The sequence below is a fragment of the Rhincodon typus genome, chromosome 32 (genome assembly GCF_021869965.1).
Source record: "Rhincodon typus isolate 14 chromosome 32, sRhiTyp1.1, whole genome shotgun sequence".
NCBI classification, from domain to species: domain Eukaryota; kingdom Metazoa; phylum Chordata; class Chondrichthyes; order Orectolobiformes; family Rhincodontidae; genus Rhincodon; species Rhincodon typus.
In genome coordinates, this window is record NC_063363.1 from 23,559,467 (window position 1) to 23,580,532 (window position 21,066).

The 21,066-nt window shown below is 39.7% G+C and overlaps 1 protein-coding gene across 1 annotated transcript in view; it reads right to left on the reverse strand.

Annotated features, from left to right (window-relative positions):
• LOC109919559 (otoancorin-like) overlaps positions 1-20,560 on the reverse strand; it is a 200,571-nt gene extending 180,011 nt beyond the window's left edge. The window contains exon 1 of the mRNA XM_048615372.1: positions 20,342-20,560. The gene's annotated coding sequence lies outside the window, so the exon portion shown is untranslated. The remainder of the gene's footprint in view (positions 1-20,341) is intronic.
• Positions 20,561-21,066: the final 506 nt, after the last annotated feature.

Sequence of the window (21,066 nt, forward strand, 5' to 3'; positions counted from 1 at the left end):
AGCAGAGTATACAACAGCTCTACGTGATTCAGAATCGGACTTTCCTGGCCTTGTCTCCATCCCAATGACATCAGATCAGGGCAAAGCCCCCAGGGAGGAACAGGATAGCTACCTCTGCCCTGCGAAGGTGTAACAGTTCACCTCCACCATGGGGATGCAGGAGCTCACCCAGCAACATGAACAGTTTTAAATCTTTATTGGACTGTGTGGTGATCTAAAAATCTTAAAATGAGTTTGAAGATTGACAGCATAAACATGTTTCAAGTGAAATCCACTACAGGATGTGTTTCCACATTGGATTACCTGGCCAACATTTAGGTGGGTCTCCTGTTTCTGCAGGAGTACAGGATATCACACCTCAGCAGCTACAGGAAATAGTTGAGTTTGTTGGGCCCATAAGCCTTTGATTTGTTCAGTGGAGGGGGGTAATGTTTGCCATTCCTCCAGCCTGGGAATTCTGCTGTGAGGAGGAACTTTCATTAACTCCGAAGTTAAGGAGGCGGTGGACAGCTGCCTCCTTGTAGCAGACATTACGTTCAGAAACACTCCCCTGAGACTAATTAATGTGTATGCCCCGGTGGTAAAGAGTTAGCAGCTGGCTGTCCTGCAGCAGCTCCCATTTCTGCTGGTGAGATGCAGGCCGGTCATTCTGGTCGGAGACAACAACTGCATCATCAATGTGGATGGACAATCTGGAGGGGCTGACAGCAACTGGACACCATGTCTAGATTCTTGATGGAAACAGTCAAAGACACCAAGCTGCATGATGTCTTCAGCACCCCTGCAAGCGGAGCTCAGAATACATACACCTGGTCGTGGCCAGATGGGTCTACCCAATCAAGATTAGATTTCCTGTTTGTGTCTGCCATGTTCTTGGTGAGACCCACCAATGTCAAGCCGGTGTTCTTCTCTAGCCACGCTCTCCTGCTGGCTGACTGTCATCTGCAGGATGGCCAGCAGGCAGGCAAGGGAACATAGATGCTGAATTGAAACTTTTGACCCCAGAAATAATTGAGGAGTTTTAAAAGAAGCTACAGAGCTTGGAGAACCATAAAACCCCTCTTTGAATCTGCAGCAGATTGGTGGGAAACAGTCAATGGGAACATCAAGAGGTTCTTTATCGTGAAAGGTGTGCAGAAGGCAAGAGAGATGCCATAAATTGTCCAAACTCCAGAAAAGCCTCCAGAATCTACTCCTGCTGCAGACAATGGGGGTCAATGTCAAGGAGAATCTGCAGAAGATGAAGAACCAGCAAGCCTTATTCTTTTCCTTGGAGGCCTCCAAGATAATGTTCTGATCCAGGGTCTGCCCCATGGAGCAGAATGAGATGTGCTTGTATTTCTTCTTCTAGAATGTGCACAAGGAGAGCTCTGTGCTCAGCAGCCTGAAGGAAGAAGATGGCTCAGTAACATCATCTCAGTCTGACATCCTGAGGATGAGCAAATCCTTTTATGCCAGACTGTGTTACACAAAGCCGATGGACAGTGCAGCCTCCCAGTCATTCCTGTCCTCTATCATGGAGGTCTCAGATGATAGCACGCGGGAGGGGCCAGCCTCTGGATGAGCTGACCAAGACCCTCAAGTCCTTTGAGAAGAGTAAAACTTCCAGAAGCAATGGTTTATTGGCCAAGTTGTATTCAGCTCTGTGGGACATGTTTGGCCAAGACCTGCTGGAGGCGTACAACAGTACGCTTCTGTCAGGTAGCATCTGCGAATCCGTGGGGAAATGTTTCATCATGCTCATTTAAAAGTGGATGGGGGAGAGGGAGGAAATTAGAAATTGGTCACCAATTTCATTGCTGAATGCAGATTAAAAAAATCTGAAGGTCATTGCCAACTGGATCAGGTCTGCTCTAGGATCGGTGATTCACCCCAACCAAACCTGTGCTGTACTAGGCAGGGCGATCTCTGAGACCCTCACGCTCCTCAGGGATACGATTACTTACATGCAGGATAAGGATATGGTCGCCTGCCTCATCAGCCTGGACCAGGAGAAGACCTTTGACAGGATATTGCATGCGTACATGTGGGATGTGCTCCCCAAAATGAGCTTTGGGGAGGGAATCTGCAACTGGATCTGTCTGCTCTACACCAACTTTCCCAGCAGATCCAGAAACAGGCAGGGCTGCCCCTCTCACCTCCCTTGTTTGTGTGCTGTACACAGCCTTTCGCTGAGTCCCTCAAGAAGGATGCGAGCCTGACAGCGGTGTCCATTCCAGGCAATGGAGACCCGCAGGTCAAAACCTCTCTGTCCATGAATCTTGTCGCCATTTTCTGCTTGAATCCACTGTCAGTGCATAGGCACAGTTTGAACTGGCCTCGGAAGCCAAGATAAATCGAAGGCAAGAGCGAAGTCATGTTCTTTCGGAACTGGGCTGACTGATCCTTTATCCCCTTTACTGTCAGGTCAGGTTATCTGCAGGTGCTGGGAATATAGTTTGGAGGGGCTGGAGTGTGCATCAAAACTTGGGAGGAGCATATCATCAAGGTGAGGCAGAAACTGAGCTTATGGGAGCACTGTTCCCTCTCTGTTGCAAGTAAAAGCCTGGTCGTTAGATGTGAGATACTGTTGGCGTTGCTGCATGTGGCACAGGTCTGGTCTGTTCTCTGAACATACATCACTGCAGTCACCCGAGTTATCTTCCATTTCATCTGGGAGTCAAAGATGGATGCTGTCTGCAGAGATACCATGTACAAAGCTCTAGATTGGGGGAGCGGGGTAGTGTGAAGAGCATAACCAATGCTGACCTCATCCTGATGGCTTCCTTTGTGTGTAGCTGCATCAATCTGTGCATAGACCTTTAGTACGTAGGCCCGTCATGAAATACCTGTTCCATATTATTTGTTCTTTGTGGAAATATTTGCAAAGAAAAGGGATGCACATTGAGACAAACACTGACTACAGCTGGAGGACCATCAACTCAGTGAAAGATGCTGTTTGGTTACCTGAAACATGTTGGTCTTCCAGTGCAAAGAGTTGACCTCGACCAAATGTTGCAGAGGGGCACATTCCAAAGCCCAGGATGACCTTTGAGGGATGCACTAAAGCTTGGGGCAGCTGCCACCAAAGCACAGTGGGGAAAGGTCACTGTCTTAGGTCTTTCTGCCAAAGTACATTGAGGGTCTATTCAGTTGTTAGAACATCTCTTTGCTTCAAATGTCTCATGTAAATAGTGTCCTGAATGAATAGAAAATCCCCTTGTTTGCAACCACACAGAATGTCAAATTTCAATGTGTTTGTTTTTACCCTGTACAAAGACTGGACGGAACTATTTTATTACCTTATGTACATGCATAAAGAATTTTTTGTGGATAAAATATAAGTGTCTCAAGTGGAGCTGAGATTGAGAGTTGAAAAATTGTTCCAAAGTATAGCTACTGACAAAGATACACAGGAATGTTCAGAGCTGTGAGAGCTGCTACAAGCAACTGAAAGAAACTGAAAGATAAACAAAGAATCAGCCACAGCTGAAACATTAGTTAAGACACAACAAATATAACATTCCCTCTCCCAAGTCCTCTCAAAAATAAAGAAGATATGAAGCAAAGTTTCAGGTTATCTATGCACTCGGCCAAATTTACAAAACAGCAACGGATCTGCTGCACAAGCCAGGGCAACTAAGAATAGCTACACTTTACCACTTTAGGAAGAGGCTGATTCAAAGTGTGTTCCACTTTAAGTCTTTCTGAAGAACAGAGCAAATTGTTATGACTGATCCTTGGACAAGAGTCTCCCCAGTTTGTTGTAATTCCAGACAGGACATGGCAAAATCATTACATTATTGGGTGAGAAGGGAGGAACTGGCCCCCCTCCTTTCATCAAACCCAACTTTCCACACCTAAGTTGCTGTGCAAAAAAGTCAACTTAAAACAGGGGAGCCTTTCCCTTATGGATACCTTCCCAAGTTCCAATACGTTAATATTTTAAAAGGAGCCATGGTATCCAGGCATTCCTGGTTTAAAGAAAATTTGAGTCTATCAGTTGCTACAACACGAGGAAGACTGATAAAACACAATACACATATAACACTGATTCGCAAATAAAACAGAGGAAACACAGCAATTTAAAACAAAATATATGTACAAGACGCAGTCTTTGGCTTGTCTTTGAGGATAATGTTGTTGCTAAATTGGGTGGTTCTGGTAGCGCTGCTTTCAGCAGTTGAACTGTTTGTCTGGAGCTGCAAGTCAGCTGGAGAAAGTTATCTGTTTCCTTTTCCAACAGTAGTTTTGCTGACTTATGACTGTTGACTGTGAGAGAGAAATTTTTGGTTTACTGTAAGCAAATGGGAATGCGATGGATGTTCTTCAAGCATGACCTTTGCAGTAAACACCAGGTGATGGAACTAGAGCACCAATTTAGAACCAAGATTCAAGTTCAGTTGCTTTTTTTAAATCCCTTTTCTTGTGTATCCCTGTAAGTGGAAGACACAACCATGTCTTTCGTCCAGACAGCATTCTTAGAACTTACTTCATCTGGGATATAACTCATGGGAGATGGATTCTGCTGTGGTGATATTCAGACTCCAGTATCTCTGCAACCACAGGAGATTACACTTCAATTCTTAAGTCAGACTTCTTCCTTTGAAGTTTATCTGTTTGAGGTTTTTTGACATGCTCCAAGTGCAACATTCCAAAGTCTCTGTCAGGAACAAATATAATCCACACAGTTTTTTTCCTGTCAATCAGCCCTTTTATAAAATTGTTTTAACAACTGAAAAAAAATGTTTTACTTGAAACCTCAATATGTCAGTAAGTAATTTAGGGTTCATGATCTACTGCCATGACAGAACAGACTGTAGTTCTAAAGGTGCACAATTCAAGCTGCAGGTGAATGTAACTTATGAATGGTACATGTTCAATATTAGGACCCAAGATTAAAAAAGAGACCATTAATCAATATATGACATCATGAACATAACTTTCAGAATCCTATGAATTTGCTGAAGTAAATGAAAAAAGACCAGATTGTATTCGGCATAAGAGATCCTATGACAAGGGCACTTTGACTGAGAGAGGAAAAGCCTTCTCTCAGGAAAGCTTTTGATATGTACGCAAATTCTTACATTGTCACTTTCCAGGTGGAGCATATTCAGTGCAGAACTGACCTGATCTTACATTATGTTAAAATATATTCCAGGCCAAAAGGACGGCCCAATTATAACAAAAGGCAGAACACTGTAGAGGATATCTTGTAAAGATGAAGAAGCCATGATTCATGAGAGTCTTCAGCTGATATCTCTCCAATAGCCAACATTACCTCTTGCAATTGATTCAATCCATATTCTTGAGTGCAAGTTCGTCAGTTTTTTTTTGCCACTGCTATTCCTGGTATTAGCAAGAAAGCTAAATAATTTACACACAAGCGTATAGATAGAATGAAGTACAAGAAATAATGTTGGCCATTGGAGCGATGTCACCTGAAGACTTTGATGAATCACTCTACTCTATACAATAGGTTGTTTCAGTCAGGTTGACATGTGATGCATGGTTTGTGACTGTTGGACTGTTGCAGAAGGAAAATATTAACATAAAAAGTTAACATAAAATATTAGGTGGACATTGATACATCATGCAACATCATGACTTTCACAGCTTTGAAACTGATGCCACAATGTGTGTGGTGACAGGACAGATTACTCTGCAAGTCCAAAGCAATGGCAAGAATGAAGTTCTGGAGGTCTAGATTATAGATGGCAAACAAAACTTACTTCTTACAGCTAAAGCAAGTCTAAATCTAAATCTCAAAGCATAAAGATAAGGTTTGCAATGTTTTGCAGGACATTAAACCATTGGCCACAGAACAAATCCTAGAGGCATACAATGATGTGTTAATGGGGTTAGGATGCATCCCAAGAGTCAAGACCAATTCAGCATCGAACAAGGAAAGCTGTAGCTCCCTCAATGTCAACTTGAAAGACAAGGTAAAAGAGGTGGAATGAAAGGGAATAATCAAGAAAATGACAATTCTTAAAGAGTGAATTGGCAGCATGGTAGCAGTGAAACAAGCTGGAAAACTGCGAGTATGCATCAACCCAAATGATCTAAATCAAACTCTGAAAATATCTCCATACTCTATACCAATCATTGATAGAAATTCACTGCAAACTTCACTACCCTGGATGCAAAGGATAGTTACTGGCAAGTGAGGCTGGATGAAACAGCAGTTTTCTAACTACATTCCAGACACCCTTTGAGAGATACAGTTGTTTATACATGCCACTTGGTATATCCACAGCTTCAAAGGAGTATTAACACAGACAACATGAGATAATTAGTGATCTCCTTAGAGTGGAAGCTACAATGGGTAAATAGTTCATGTATGGATTAGCACAAACAATGGAAAAAAAGAAGTCATTGCTGATCAAGATGAAAATCTAGACTGGCTCTCAGACAGAGCTCACCAGATGAACCTGAATTTAAACACAAATACAATTTCAGTTAAACATGTCGAAAGACAAATTCATGGACCAAGTAGTCACTGTAAATGTTCTTCACCTGGATCTTTTAAAAAAGTGTCAAGCAATAGCAGCAATGCACTCACCAACAAATATAAAAGTAATGCAATGATGTGTAGAACTTGTCAAATATTCAGCAAAATTCTTCCCAATTTATCATTGTAATGCAAACTGTTATGCTAACTCATGGCCAACAATATACAGTGGAATTAAGATATGGCATAAGAGACATCAGTTACTACAATCAAGCAACCCTAGGACTGTAATACAATAGTGTAAATTATGACATCACGCTGCAGTGTGATGCCAGTGAGATATGACTTGGAACATCTCTCATGCAACAAGAATAGCCAGATACATTTGAATCAACGATATTTTCATAACTGAATCAGCACTATGTTCAGATTCAGAAAGAGTGCCTGTCTTTGCTTGTGAGCATTTTCAACAGAACCCACATGGAAGAGACAAAGTGACAGTCGATTGTGACCACAAGCCTCTTCAAAGTACTTTCTTGAAGCTGATACAACCTGCTACAAGATTCTTTAAAGAATGTTGCTCAAGTTCAGAGATGCTATCTGATCATGACAGACAAGCAAGGGAAGCTATTCATTGCAGATATGCTGTCGAGAGCAGCACTCCTGATAGAGAAAGTATTGGATGCAGGATGCCATGACAGAGTGTAAAGTCTGCCAGACACCAGGTGAAGCAGCAGTTCAACATGCTCTAGAACTCATCAACTCATCAGAGACTCTAAATCTATTAGATGAATGTCTTGCTCAAGTCAAGTGAATTACCAAACAAAATGCAACTCTTCAAGTGATGCAAGAGCTAGTGATGAAAGGATTGCTCAAAGCATGAAGGAAACATCTGATGCTATAACAGCATATTTCAAAAACAGAGATAAATCAACAACTCAAGATAGCATATTTTACCAAGGAAACAGAATCAATGTCCCAAATAGTCCAGTCAGGGCCAGAAACATTTTTCTTGGCACTGATTGGATTAAAACTTACTTACTTACCTTTAGATATTTTCTGTGCTGGACATTCCTGGATAGGGACCTCATTATTATTAGGTGGTGTGTGAAGTGGTCGGATGGCATCTGGGGAGGGGCTGTGGAGTGAAGTGTCTTGTCTGGCTGGAGGTTGATCGCTGGAGGTCTTAGATTTCTTTTGGGTCAGTCTACCAAAGAGGGAGGTGTAAGGGCTGGGGAAAATTACTGGTGTCAGATCTGGTGAGGGAGGGGTTAATTCATTGAAGGGAGATGTGTCAGTACCAGGACAGGGGTCAGGCTGGGCTGACAGGGTGGCAAAAGGTGTTAGGTCTGAGGGATCAAGTCGGTGGTTTGGAATGCCAGATTTGGGGATGAAGGCACATTGTTAAGGCCAGATCCAGGGAGATTAATCTGGTGGCAGGAGGTATTAGTTGTGGATGGAATTAGTCATTTCAGGTTGGGGCTGGTGGTGGTGGTAGTGTGCAAATTGAGACGTTAGGGAGTAATTGAGGGTCTGAGGGTTGTTTGGAATTGGGGGAGGTGTAGTCAGAAGAGTCAGTGGTGAATTTGGGGTTTCAGCTTAATCATTATCCAGGAATGAGATAAGGGTTTTAATCCTCTAACATTTCATGGGTAAATTATCTCAGACGAATCTTGTAAATTCTCTGATATTAATGGAATCTTTCAGAGGGTTCGAGACACAGGAGAACTGCCCATTGTAAGATTCAATTTCTTGGACAATTCTCATGGATTCAGCTGCATCAGAGACTTCACATGTTACTGACATACAACTCCAGTCTAGACAGCTTCAACAAGCCTCTGCCCATTTGGGTACCAGAGTCATCATCTCAAAGGAGGTGAGAGGTGAAATGCTAAACTCATTTCGTGCAAGCCACCAAGAAATTTAAGTCAAGTGTGACAAGACAAGAGATGTGGTCTACTGGTCAATCATGAACAACAAAGTCAAGGACATCAGCTAATGTAGTGCCTGTGTGATGACCAAACTCAACTGCTGACACTGGGCACCCCAGACAGACCATGAATGAAGTTGGGAGTAGATCTCTTCACTTCTGCAGGAACTGATTGTGGTGTTACTATAGACTTCTATTCTGACTACTGTGAGGTGGATGAGTTGACTTCGATGATAATCAATGAGATTGTCAAATGCTTCAAAGTGCACTTCAACCATAATGGCATTCCCAACTTTATGTCAAATGATGATGGCCCTCAATTTGAGTAAAGAATTCTGCTTCTTCATAAAGGATTGCAAAATTCAACACCATACATCACCTCCACATTAACCCCAGTTATGATTGGTGCCTGTTTATCTAGTGTCTCAAATGGGCGAAGGAGCTGTTCAGTGCCACTCATTTTACTTTAGAAACGGATGTGCCCCTTTCATTCTGGTTGATTTTTGCTATATTTGTTATGCGTTCAAGACATTCTTTTTAGTATTCAAGGGACTTTAAGATTATAACATTGAAGAAGTGTTGGATTAGGTTCCAGTTTTAGCTGTAGCATGTACAAAAAGAAAAATATCTAGGCAATTGGTTGCAGCTTGTTGTTTCATGTTGTTAATGCAAACGGAGGGCCCAAATCCTCTGACCTGGTTGGAATCTCAAATTCTGACCCAGATTGAGCAAGATGTTGCCTATTTAGTTCAATGCAATTTTTCAGGCCTGACTGCTGATGCAAGCTCCATTTCGACTCAGTGTGTAGCAATCCTTGCAGAGAGCAGCATGAAGATTCTTATTAGAAACCACATCACTTTTTTTGACACCAGCTGATAAGAAACAAAGTCTAAAGGTCCACGGCTTCTTCAACAAGCAACAAAGCAAAGTTGTGTGTGTATGACAGGGAGGGCAGCAGATTGGCTGTTGAAGCGTTTAGGTGGCTTGTGTGGGGAGTAGGGTGCTTAGTGGAGGATAATATAGGATGGAATTTGGTTGCATGGGTAGCGTGGGTGAGGAGATTAGAGAATGTTGGCAGTAGGGCATAAGATTGGGTTGGGGTGCTGGCTATCAGGGGAAGGCAGGGTCAGGTACTGGCATGTTGAGGAAGATGTTGGGGGTCATTTGAGTGACTGGGGTTGGGGTTTAGTGGACTAGTTATGTCAGAGTTAGTGCAGGTTTTAATCCTTTTACTTCTCCTGGTTAACTACCCATGAAGGTAACCCGGAATCCTCTGAAAGTTTTGACTCTAACATCCTGGGCCATTGCCCCATTGTCATTATGTTGGGACTTCCAAGAAGTCCTGTCTCACATCTTTCAGTCTCTGTCCCATCTTCAGTTATCTGGAGATCACAAGATCTGGGTGATTGTTTGAAACCTATACCCAGTGTTGAATTGATGATGTTAAATTCGAATGAGTTTGCGTCATCCACTGATTACATAAATATAGCTTTGGCTGGGGTTGTCTAAGTTACACTCCTAATTTTGATGTTAGCACAACTGCAACTTCACCTACACTGTAAGGATTAAAAGTGAAGTTTACGAAAGCTCCTGTATGTGGTTCTGATATCTTAAAGGTTAAAGTGTATTGGCCACCAGTATGAAGTAGATACCAGGAAATGAAAGAACGTTTAGTGGTCTCAGTTCATTGTGTAAAATGGGCAGCTAATTTTGTTTTATCTTCAATCTGTAATTACACATTTAGGTTGACATCAATGCAAAACTGCTTATGTGTGTGAATAGGCCAAAAGTATGAATAGTCGGAACCAGATTCACACGTCATCCCATCAGTAAATATGTACTCCACTCCTGTCTTGAAGAAATGTTCCATTTTATTTCGTACATATTTCAAAATTTATACACAATCGAGAGGTTTCATACATTAGCAGTAACTACAATATAGCAGCCACAAAGTGGGAGATGGGGGAAGAAAAGAAAAATACATATATGTAGAAATTTCCTCAGCAGATCTTACCAAATGAGTGAAATGCAGTAAATCATCTTATAAATTTGCACTGGATCAAAGACTGTAGAGCATATGGAAGTATGTGACATCCATTTATAGACAGGTTGCAATGAATTCTTATAACACACTCAGTTTTTACTTCCCCATGGAAGGAACAACACAACCACCAATAACGAGCCACTTAACACAAGTTTCCTAAGCGGTACAATGCACAGAAGCAGCCACTGAAAATAGTCAGAATCACATCCTGAAAACTGAGTGCATTATTAGAAAAATTAACATGTGCAACGTTACAGGAGTTGCTGGTGCACCTTGGCAAAGGGCCTATCTGTGAACCCTCCTTTAAACAAAGTAAGCCCATCCCTTGCAAAATGGCATGCACCCTATGAATGTAACTAGATTCACCCAATCATCCTGAGTTTTATAAAGAAAAGCAACTAAGAAAAAGGGAAAGAAAAAAGTCCCATCAGAAAATGACATCTTTATTATAAGGTTGGTTATTGTATGGCAACTACACTGCATCCTTATTAAAACATACACTAACACGACTACAGTAATATTAACAGCAGTACACCTGTCACACAGAGGAGACAATTAAGCATTATTTTACAGAAGAGAGGCTTTATGTAGCATACTTCAGCAATCAGAAAACATTAGACTTTTTAAATACATTACAAGAAGACTGTCTCGAATCTCAGTAAAAATTCCACTGTATAACACAGGATTATTTTCTTAATTCTGTGCCCAATATAGAACTGTGATGACATTGATATAATATACAAAATAGAACCACAATAGCAAATTTAGACCATCATATTGCGACACAATGGAATTTCCTTCAAAGACAATATCATAAAACACATCAGGTTTAAATTAGTTTAACCATAGTGACAATATGAATTGAATATTGAAAACTTAACTTCCTGACATTGTAATCTGACATGTCGGTGAGGTATCATTGGCGATGGTAACACTGCAGATGATTGAAACCCAGGTTGAAGTAGCTGACATAATTGTCAATAGGACTTAAGAAATTGTCACAACATATTGTAATAATCAAAATGTGGTCTTCTAGCAGTTACGAAAGTCAGATACATTATGATTTAAGAACCCCTCATCTTAAATAATTAATAATCTTTTTACATTTATACACCTTTTTTTTAAGGAAGAATTTCAGGTGGTAGATTTTTGCACATAAAGCATTTTTATTTAATCCTCTTCTAGCCTTTTACTGTCACACAATTTAAATTTGAATTTTTCAGTGTACGAGCAAGCTAATGTATTTTATCATATATATATATATTTAAAAATCTTGTCTATATTTTAACTTGCATGCAATTATAAAGAGTCAGCTTTGTGTTTAGATGGATGATTAGTTATGAATATGCTGCTGCCGTAAATTTGCTTGTGAAGTTATACAAAAAATTGTACACACTATATGGATTCTACCAGTCTGGGGAATCACTATCTAATGTCCACTGTGATCAAGCAGATTGGAGACATACAGCTGCTGTAATGTGTAGAGAGGTGAACACTGGAATGTGGATTGTTACTTTGCAGTAGTTAAGTTCATTTTATTGCTTTTCATTTCTAAATGATCAAAAGGGGCTTTGCTGTCAGGTCATGTGCCTTGCGAAATGAGCAGTGGTAAACAAGGGGATATAAATTGTTGCTGCCCCATCCCCTAAATCTTTCAAACATTTAACACAGGGAAAATTGTAGAGCAAGGAGTCTATAGACTGGTAGGTACATGGCCCCCACAGCATGTTGTATTGGCATCAATATGGATCGCCAGCTGAATTCTTGTGGCAGGCTATTGCTGTGATTGCAAAAACCTCATAACAATCTTGATGCCAGAATCAATTTTACTTGTCACCTGCTGAAAGAATCAAGGACTTCAATGGAAATTCAGTTAGGATTTAGGTAGTCCTATTCCTAAGTAAATCAGAATCCCCAGATTGTGTTATTTTTCTTCACTGTGTCTCTAGTCACAATATATCATTCACTGAATGTTCGGTGTTGTTAGGAGAAGGTAATCCTTTGTAATGTAGAAATAAAACCTTCGCCACACAAACAGAACATCTCTACCCTGCAAAGGCTGAAATGCAGCCGGAGCAACAAGCCATCAAACCTGTTAATGTCACTGTTATCATTTCCATTAGAACAGCATAACTGTGTTAATAAACATTATGGGTGCAGTGGAGTTTTCATCTATTTCAGGGGTAAGCAGAGAAATGCCATTTAAATATGTAGGTGTTGTTACAGTGGGGAATCCAAGATTGATGCCTGAGCACTGAAGCCAAGCAAAAAAGCACTTAAAGTAGTCAAAAAACTGAAGGATTATATTACATGAGGATTTTCTAGCACGATAAAGCTGGAGAATAAATCATAGAATACTGGAAAAGCATTATCTGAAGGATGTTACCAATATAAAAGTAAATGTTAACAAATAAATTCTGGTTACTGTATGTTTTCTCTGCCTCATATCAAATGGCTGTTACTTTAAAGCATAGATGGGCAACCTCTGCAAGAAAATACTGTGCGTAATTTCCATCTATTTGCTGCCTGATTTATGGCTAGAAACAGGGCAGCAGCACAAATAAAGTCACACAGAGGATTTGCTGTAGTGACTTGCTGTAGGTTTTGATGGTCAGAGTTCACGAGAGGAACAGGCAGGGGCTCATTAATAAAACAAGTCAGGCACAGATGAAGAAGTTAGGGCCCCAACACTATTTTTGTCTCTGCCATCATTGTCAGGCAGCTACCTCTAGCAGCATTTACCAAGATATGGAGCTGCTGTAGAAGAAAGCTAGGAACCAGTCTGGCATATAGATGTTCTACACCTACACACTCTGGCCTCTTCCTTATCCCAACGCTTTCACCCAGTGCTCTCCCAGGCCAAGACCAGCAAGCTCAGCTTCCTCGCTGGATTTGGTCCTTCCACCTCCACTGTTGCTGTGCACACCTCACGCCACAAATTGACAAGATGTCAGGATGGAGCAAAATTTATGCTAGAAACTGCCACTTCATTGTTAATGAGGCCTAGTCACAAAAACTGAAAGTTTTAGGCGGGTAAATAGGATGTTTAATGTAATGGACACAAAGATTGTCCTAGATTGTTAAGTAAGTTGATGATTATTTTTAAACATATCTGTTCACACAAAATACAGAAAAATCACCTCATTATTTAATAGCACTAATAATATATCTGGAGCAATGTTTTTTTTCAAAAAATCCCAGTTGGAAAATTTTAAAATTTTATTGTCATTTAATCTCCAATGTCGTTATTTTCTTTTGTCAGCCTTTTCAATCCTTCTGCACCTGTTTTCTCCTTTAGGTTTTAATTGATTGATATTTAATTGACCCTTATTCCTTTTCCGAACTCTGCAGCTACATTTTTAAATTCAGTTCTTAATCATTTTGAAATCACTTTCAAAAGACAGGTACTTCATGTAGACCAGGCTGCACATTCCAATAATTTGTTAAGTGTTGACATCCTTCATAGGCTGTTCTTCAGCAGGGTAAAATGCCTTGTTGGCAGCAATGGAGCAGACATGCCAAGATGAGTCTTCTCATCTTTGGCAGCACAGCAACAGGGTTTAGGATATAAATGGGTACTGGGAATGGGGAAGTTTGGGGAGAATCAAAAATCTGTTGTATTACTTGCATCTCCTGTAATGAGCAAAAGTGATAAATTAATAACACTGCTCAGCAGAAGCAAAAAATCAAAATTAGTAAGGATTTCTAAACCTTGGTACCTATTTTGAACCAATTACCTACATTGGTGGTCAAGAATGCAATCAAGCACAAATCAACATATTTACATAGTATGCTGAGCCATGTGATGTTCCTCAGTATAAGGAAGAATGCCTTCCTACAATTGACAGAGATAGCTCATCAGTTGGAGCTATCTAAGCTTCCTGAGATAGCTTTCTGTAACAGTTAGCTTTGGAAACATTTATATGAATGGCTTGTCATGTGGAATTTCTAGACAATTATTTCTTTTTAAGAAAGAACACAACAGAGTTTAATAATCCCTGGGGGAGATTCTCCTTATGTGTAGCATGTGGCGAAACCGTAAAAACGCTCTTGGGAAACTTGTTTTCAATTTCAGTGCATTTATGCAGAATTAATTTTCCCTTAACTGCCCCTTTTCTCTCATGCTATTGTTTAAGCTGAAGACATGCAGAAGATTTCAAAACCATGTTCTACTCCATTACAATGAATTGTAATATAAAGTAGTACATTTGTTATTTTGGGGGTGCACTTTTCAGGTGAATAATATGACAATGAGTAGACTGCATTATTTAACAGATAAAATTACAAATCAATAGACAGAAGAATATCTTCACCCTAAAGTGCTAGGCTTGGCAGATCAATCCCTTTGAAAAGTTATGATATAATTTGTCAGCACAAACTAGGAAAACTAGAAATGTACTCTACAGTCAATTCCAATTTATGCCAAAGTGAATCAATTCTGACACAAGGATCTGCTTTTTCCAATTAAACAACTGCTGATAGATAACATCTAATGAGTCCATTAAACTATTTGCAACAGATAAATAACAGAGAATAAAATCAGTACTTGCAAATGAAGGAAACCTACAGATGTAATTCTTCAATGAACATGTTCCCTGGTTCCAAGTCAAAGTTATAGAACATGTTCAGCTGTACTGAAGGAAAATTAGCATGATAAATAACTGAGAGTAATCAAATTTGTTGCAGAAATGTGATAAAATCTCACACTTGAGCATTCTGAGCAAACTGATCTGCTATAAATCAGATAGATATATTGACAGCCAGTGTAGAAGACCTAAGACACCGACATCAACATAAATCATAGCCTTGACATTCTACTGAGAGTTTGTGCAGAAAGTCCAATTCTTAACGCACTGCAAGCAAAATCACCACAACAGACACGACAAAGTTATAAAGAATACTAGATATATCTCTTAATGACTTTAACTAAGGCCGCTTGATAGAATTCAAAAAAAGCATTAAAAGCCAAAAGAACTATGCTAGCAATCAGAAACAAAAACAGAACCTGAACGGTCACTGGACCCTTAACGTTATCTCTGATTTCTCCTCTCAAACGTTGGCACACTTGCTGAGCTTTTCCAACAATTTCTGTTTTTGTTTTAAAAGGAAAACATTCTTGGGATATTGGCATAGCTGATAAGACTACCACTCATTTTCAGCCTTAATTGCCCCATGAGAAACTGGTTTTGTACTACTTTTTGAACCGGTGCAGCCGACATGGTGCAGGTACACCCACAGTGCAGCTGGAATGGAAGTTCCAAAGGAAGCATTTTGATTTATTGATGGCAAAGGAATAACAATACTGATCCACATCAGTGGCTTGACAGGGATGTTGCAGTTGGTGGTATTCCCATGCATCTTCTGCTCTTGATCTATTGAATGGAGGTGAAAGTTTAGGATGATGGATGGTTCGTAGATCACTGTTTCCCCAGTGGCTTTGACCTGGATGCTCTGGAGCTTCTTGAGTAATGTTGGAGCTGCACCCATCCAGGCAAGTGGGCAGTATTCCATCACACTTCTGATTTGTGCCTAGTAGATGGAGGACAGACAGTGGGGAATTGGTTTACTTGCTACTGAATGCCCAGCTTCTGATCTGCTGTTATAGCCAAAGTAATTTTAACATGTCCATTCCAGTTTAGTTACTGCATGTTGAATGTGGGACATTCAGCAATGGTTTTGCCACTGAATGTTAAAGATAATGGTTGGATTATATCTTGCTGAGAATGATCAATGCCTGGCACTTAAGTGATGTGAATGGTGCTTGCCAAATTGTAGCCCAAGCCTAACTGTTGTTCAGTACTTTCCGCCGCTGATCTTAAAAATTTAAGGAGAACATCAGGGATTATGTTACAATCTAAAATCACTAAAATTCTGAGAGGACAATATACGTCAGAGTGATAATTTCACTTCCTAATATCTTTGTTTCTCCTTTTGCTATTTTCAGTTTTTGCAATCGGTTATTGACTCCAGGAATACCTGTAACAACACAATGTCTATGTAACAAAAGTCCCTGGCTATACGTAATGAACAATGAATACAAAACAGCCATCTCATCAAGCGCCTCACAAAACATGTCATAAATCTCCAGAAGAAGTTTGAACATACAAGGTTGAAGTTTGAATTATTCCTCATCATCAAGAGAAACAGAGCTAAAATTGGTCATGTCTAACAATGTTAATTAGTCCAGGCAGTTTTATTCAAGTTGCCATAATGTAAGTACTGTTTGCAGCTTATTGTATTGAATTGGTAAATAATGGGACAACATAATTCAAAGATGAAAGATAATGGCATAATGACAGGAGTTGTTCTTCAATAATCTACAATTGATGACTGGGAAATGCAATGTTCAAAGTTTTATTCGTTATAACGTTCAGTTGACACTATCTTGTGGAACAACACAATCTGTTAATCATGCTGTTGATGGATGGGAGAAAAGGAAAGAAATTAGTGAATTAGACTAACCACCTTATGAAAGAGCTCCAGTAAACAGAAACTTTGGAAGAGAGGAGTGGTTTGAAAGAATAGAATCCCATCAGTTGTTTGTACAAAATATAATATTACAGCAGCTCTGCTTCTGGTGCAAAATTATGACTTTTGATTTGAAGGTTACCTCATGAGATCAGACCAGGCACACTATGAAGTTTCTACTGACAAAAAAAAAATTGATTCAAAAATACAAGAACAATTATATATATTCAGGTAATAACCAACACCACAGTTTATTTCAAAACAGTAATAAAGTTGATGTATGTTGTTCATTCTATAATGCCATCTAAATCATGAACTGTGATGCTGCCAATAACATCCTTTAGACAATGGCCATGATTTTACACAGAGTTGGGAGCCCCACACACCAGTTAGAAAGTCAAGGAAAGACTGCCTTTGCAAGCTCTGGACGCCATGATCTGTACCTGATCTCCTTCAACTAATTGCCTATAGTTGTATCTGCCACTCCTCGGAGGCTGAATGTCCCACCTCTAATGGCTGCTGGCCAATCAGAGAGAGGACAGCTGTTCAATCCAAGCAGCACAAACAAATTTGTGGCTATTGTTGGTATTGCAACAGTTCCCAGGCTGGCCACAATGGAGGAGGTCTGGTGCGCAGGTAAGAGTGGTTGGGGCTCACCAGAACCAAATTGTCAGGCACTGCCAAGGGCAGGGGCACAGTCTTCCAGTTGGGGGAGTTCTACTTAGGCCACAATCCTGCCTGATTGGGGCGGAACTTTCCACCCAAGCTGCAAGGGAGGACACCATGTTTTACTGGGCTGTCTTCCCAGTGGCAAAGATAACAACAGAGGGCAGGAAGGTGATGGGCGTGGCATCTGCTAAAACCCCCAAGTTTATCCCAGTGCCCCCCACCCTCCCAACACACTGCTGGGGTCTATATGTTATTCTGTATATAACATGCTCCTTCAAGACCATTTTGTGCTCTCGTAACCTAAAGATAAAACTTCGTTCAGGTTTTTAACCTTGTTCAGCTTCTACAATAGTTAAGTTTATTTTTTAAAAAAGTCATCCATCATGTAATATCTTCCAATGTATCTCTTTGTCTTTACCACATTCCCACACACATCCTCCACAGTATCTGTCATCACATCTGTGATACATTCCCAGAAATTAGATGTTATTCTTTGTCTCACACACACCAGATTTTTAGGCGTTGCCTACATTACACATACTTATTGTCACTTTCTCGAATAGAGTTAATAAATTAACCAAACATACCTCACAGCTGATAGAACTACAATGGCATCGTCACATATTAATTCTATGGATCCTAACAACTGCCTTACTATCTATGCTGACAAAAGAAAAGTAGAATTAAAATGGAAATCAAATTACCCAAACTGCATCAAATGTCTTAAAGTTACACAGGACAGATTACAGGCAGAAATCATAGTTAATATGTTGACTATAAAGCTGCTCAAGTTTCAGTGTGTGGTGCCATTTGAATGGGTTGCCTGGTGATCATTTTCTAGCACTCACCTGTCTCAAGACTCTTGGCTCTTATTACAGTAATTGGCAGAATGACAATTAAAGGATGTCATTATGCACACCAAGAGGATGTGATTTCGAAAGAATGTGCTTGTGAAGAACATCAAAACAAACAAAAAGCAGTCCTATCCAGAGCCTCACCTTTGTTTACTGAAACTGTGTTTGTCCTGTATGCTTCTGTTCAATTCTCTGTTTTGGTTTCAACAGGATGTAAAATCAGTATTCATCAATTATGTTAACTAGGGTGAGAAATCAATTTGGAAAGTGGTTTCAATAAGTAATGCTACTAAGTTTATTTACCTTATAATATGCGTTATTGCTGTCTCACAACTAAAATGTATAATTCATATTGTGCTATGCAACTAGTCAAGCAAATCAATATAGATAGCAAAATATTATTAAAACTGTTGAGAATTTTTTGAGTTTAATTAGAGAAGTAGGTTGTTACATATCTTTGCATCTGTATAATTTTGTCTATAATGTAGGTCTCTTTAGTTAGTTCGAAAATGTATATTAAAGTTATATGATTAATAAAAATGAGTATGCTAATACCGGCAAAAAAATTCATGACATGGTGTTTTATAATTTTGATGACAATATTATTAAAGAACTTGACTAAATGGCTCCCTTTCTGTAACATATTGAAAGGGTGGAATTTAGATCAATGCTTGGGGTGAGAATATGATATTTTGCAGGCAAAAAAAAACTGTATTTGTAAAACTTGGATATGATTTGCCACTGCTTATTTTATCAGTGGCACAGTTCAATGTTGAGATATTTGATGAATACAGGAAGGATATGTCCCTTGATGCTAACCAATATTTTGACCAATGTTGCAAAAAATCTGGTTCCGACATCTTACTGAAGTATTACACAAAGAAGAATGGAAATAACACTATCAAGAAAGTTTGAAAGCTTGGAATTTTTAAAGCAGGTATTTCTACAATATACTGCGATTTTAATTTCCTTAACTTTGTCACTTAGCGTTATGTGCATAATTGATCTTTCAACCCTTGCCACTCTACAATTAAGCTGAATTGTCAACTTCACACAGTAAAAGCATCTATGTTGGGGCATACACAGTCAATGAGAAGAAATTTTTACAATTGTTCTGGTGCCAGGTTTGTCAATGTGCACATCTCACAAAGGGCACAACTGTCACGTGAAAGTGCTGGGCTGGAATATTTTGTGCAACGGATTAATAAATGGAGAATATAGGGCAGACCATCATCCTATAAAAACAAGGATTAAGATACCAGCAGAGCAGAGAGAAAAAAAATGACGACACCTTACAGAACCCCTTTTCAACATATAACAATAAACCTTCATGTGTACAATTTATATCAGCAGCTTGACGTAACTTAGCAAGTAATAAGCTCTTTATGCTTGAATTATGGAACTATTGCATGGAAACTTTTAGAAGCAACCCCATGCAAAGGTCCAGAACTAATTTGCAGCCGCTTCTGCTGTTCCTGCTACTGTCAACATTGTCAATTGTTTCACTTTTGTGAAATAAATAATCAACCACAAGCAAGGTCACTTAATCAGGCCCAGGATTCAATTTTACCTGTTTTAATTTCAGAAACGGAGGGCATTCCTACTCACAACTACATCTATCAGACTGTAGATATACATGATCATGCTTCAAAGCTCATTGAGAATGCAGGTTTCCTGTTTCTTTTAGCACACCTGCCTGTTGTTTACCCAGCACAAATTGAACAAAACACAGTTCTGAAATGATAATTGATTTGATGCTAGTTGTAGCAATGGATTGTACAATATGTTTACGAAGCCATTGCATATTATACAGAGAGAAAAAAAATTCTTCATCTCAATTAGATACTGGATCAGTTCTAACAACTTTTAAAATCATATTAAACATATCTAGGAATGAAACCATAAGCTTCCAATGCTACAGGTTACCAAAAGAAAACACACACCTGATTAAAGCATCTGAAGGTTCCCCAAGAGGTGTGCTGATATTCAAGCTGCCTTTAGCTTCCTTGCATATTATGGATAATCATTCTTTTGAGAGGATGAAGGGAGAACCTGATTAGGTTGACTCATTGTGTAATTTGCTTTTTTTTTTAATGACACAATATGATCTCCACTTCCTATTTCTTCACAGGAGTCCAAATAACACTTGGCACTGATCCAGGTTTAAATTCAGTTTTGGTTGAGTGTGCAGGAGTGTGAGTTACAAACTCACTCACCAATCCAGAAATGATACCCATGTTTCTTTCAACTGAAAGGTCTCATTTAAATCACATTGGCTGTCTTTTTGCCCTACTTGGGCAGCAAATACACTGGCCTGTGTCTGCGGATGAGTGGCAGGATCAGAAACCATAATGTCTTCATCATTAGCATGGGGGAATGTTTATACCAAAGGAGGACCAAATTTTGCTTGTATGGACCCCAGGAATGACATTTCTACTCCTTTTTGCCCCAGAACAGGGGTAAAACAATGCTAAAAAAAACCTTTTGGGCCTCTTCTTATTTGGATATGTATCTCTGGTAGGAAACTCATTGTTATCCATGCTAGTGAGTTATTATCACATTCGAGTCTTGATAATACAGTCGCTTGATAAGCAGAAGAAGGATCGAGCCAACTCTGTACAGATGTCATTTCTGGCTGGTCAGTTCACTCAGGATCTCCAAGGCAGGA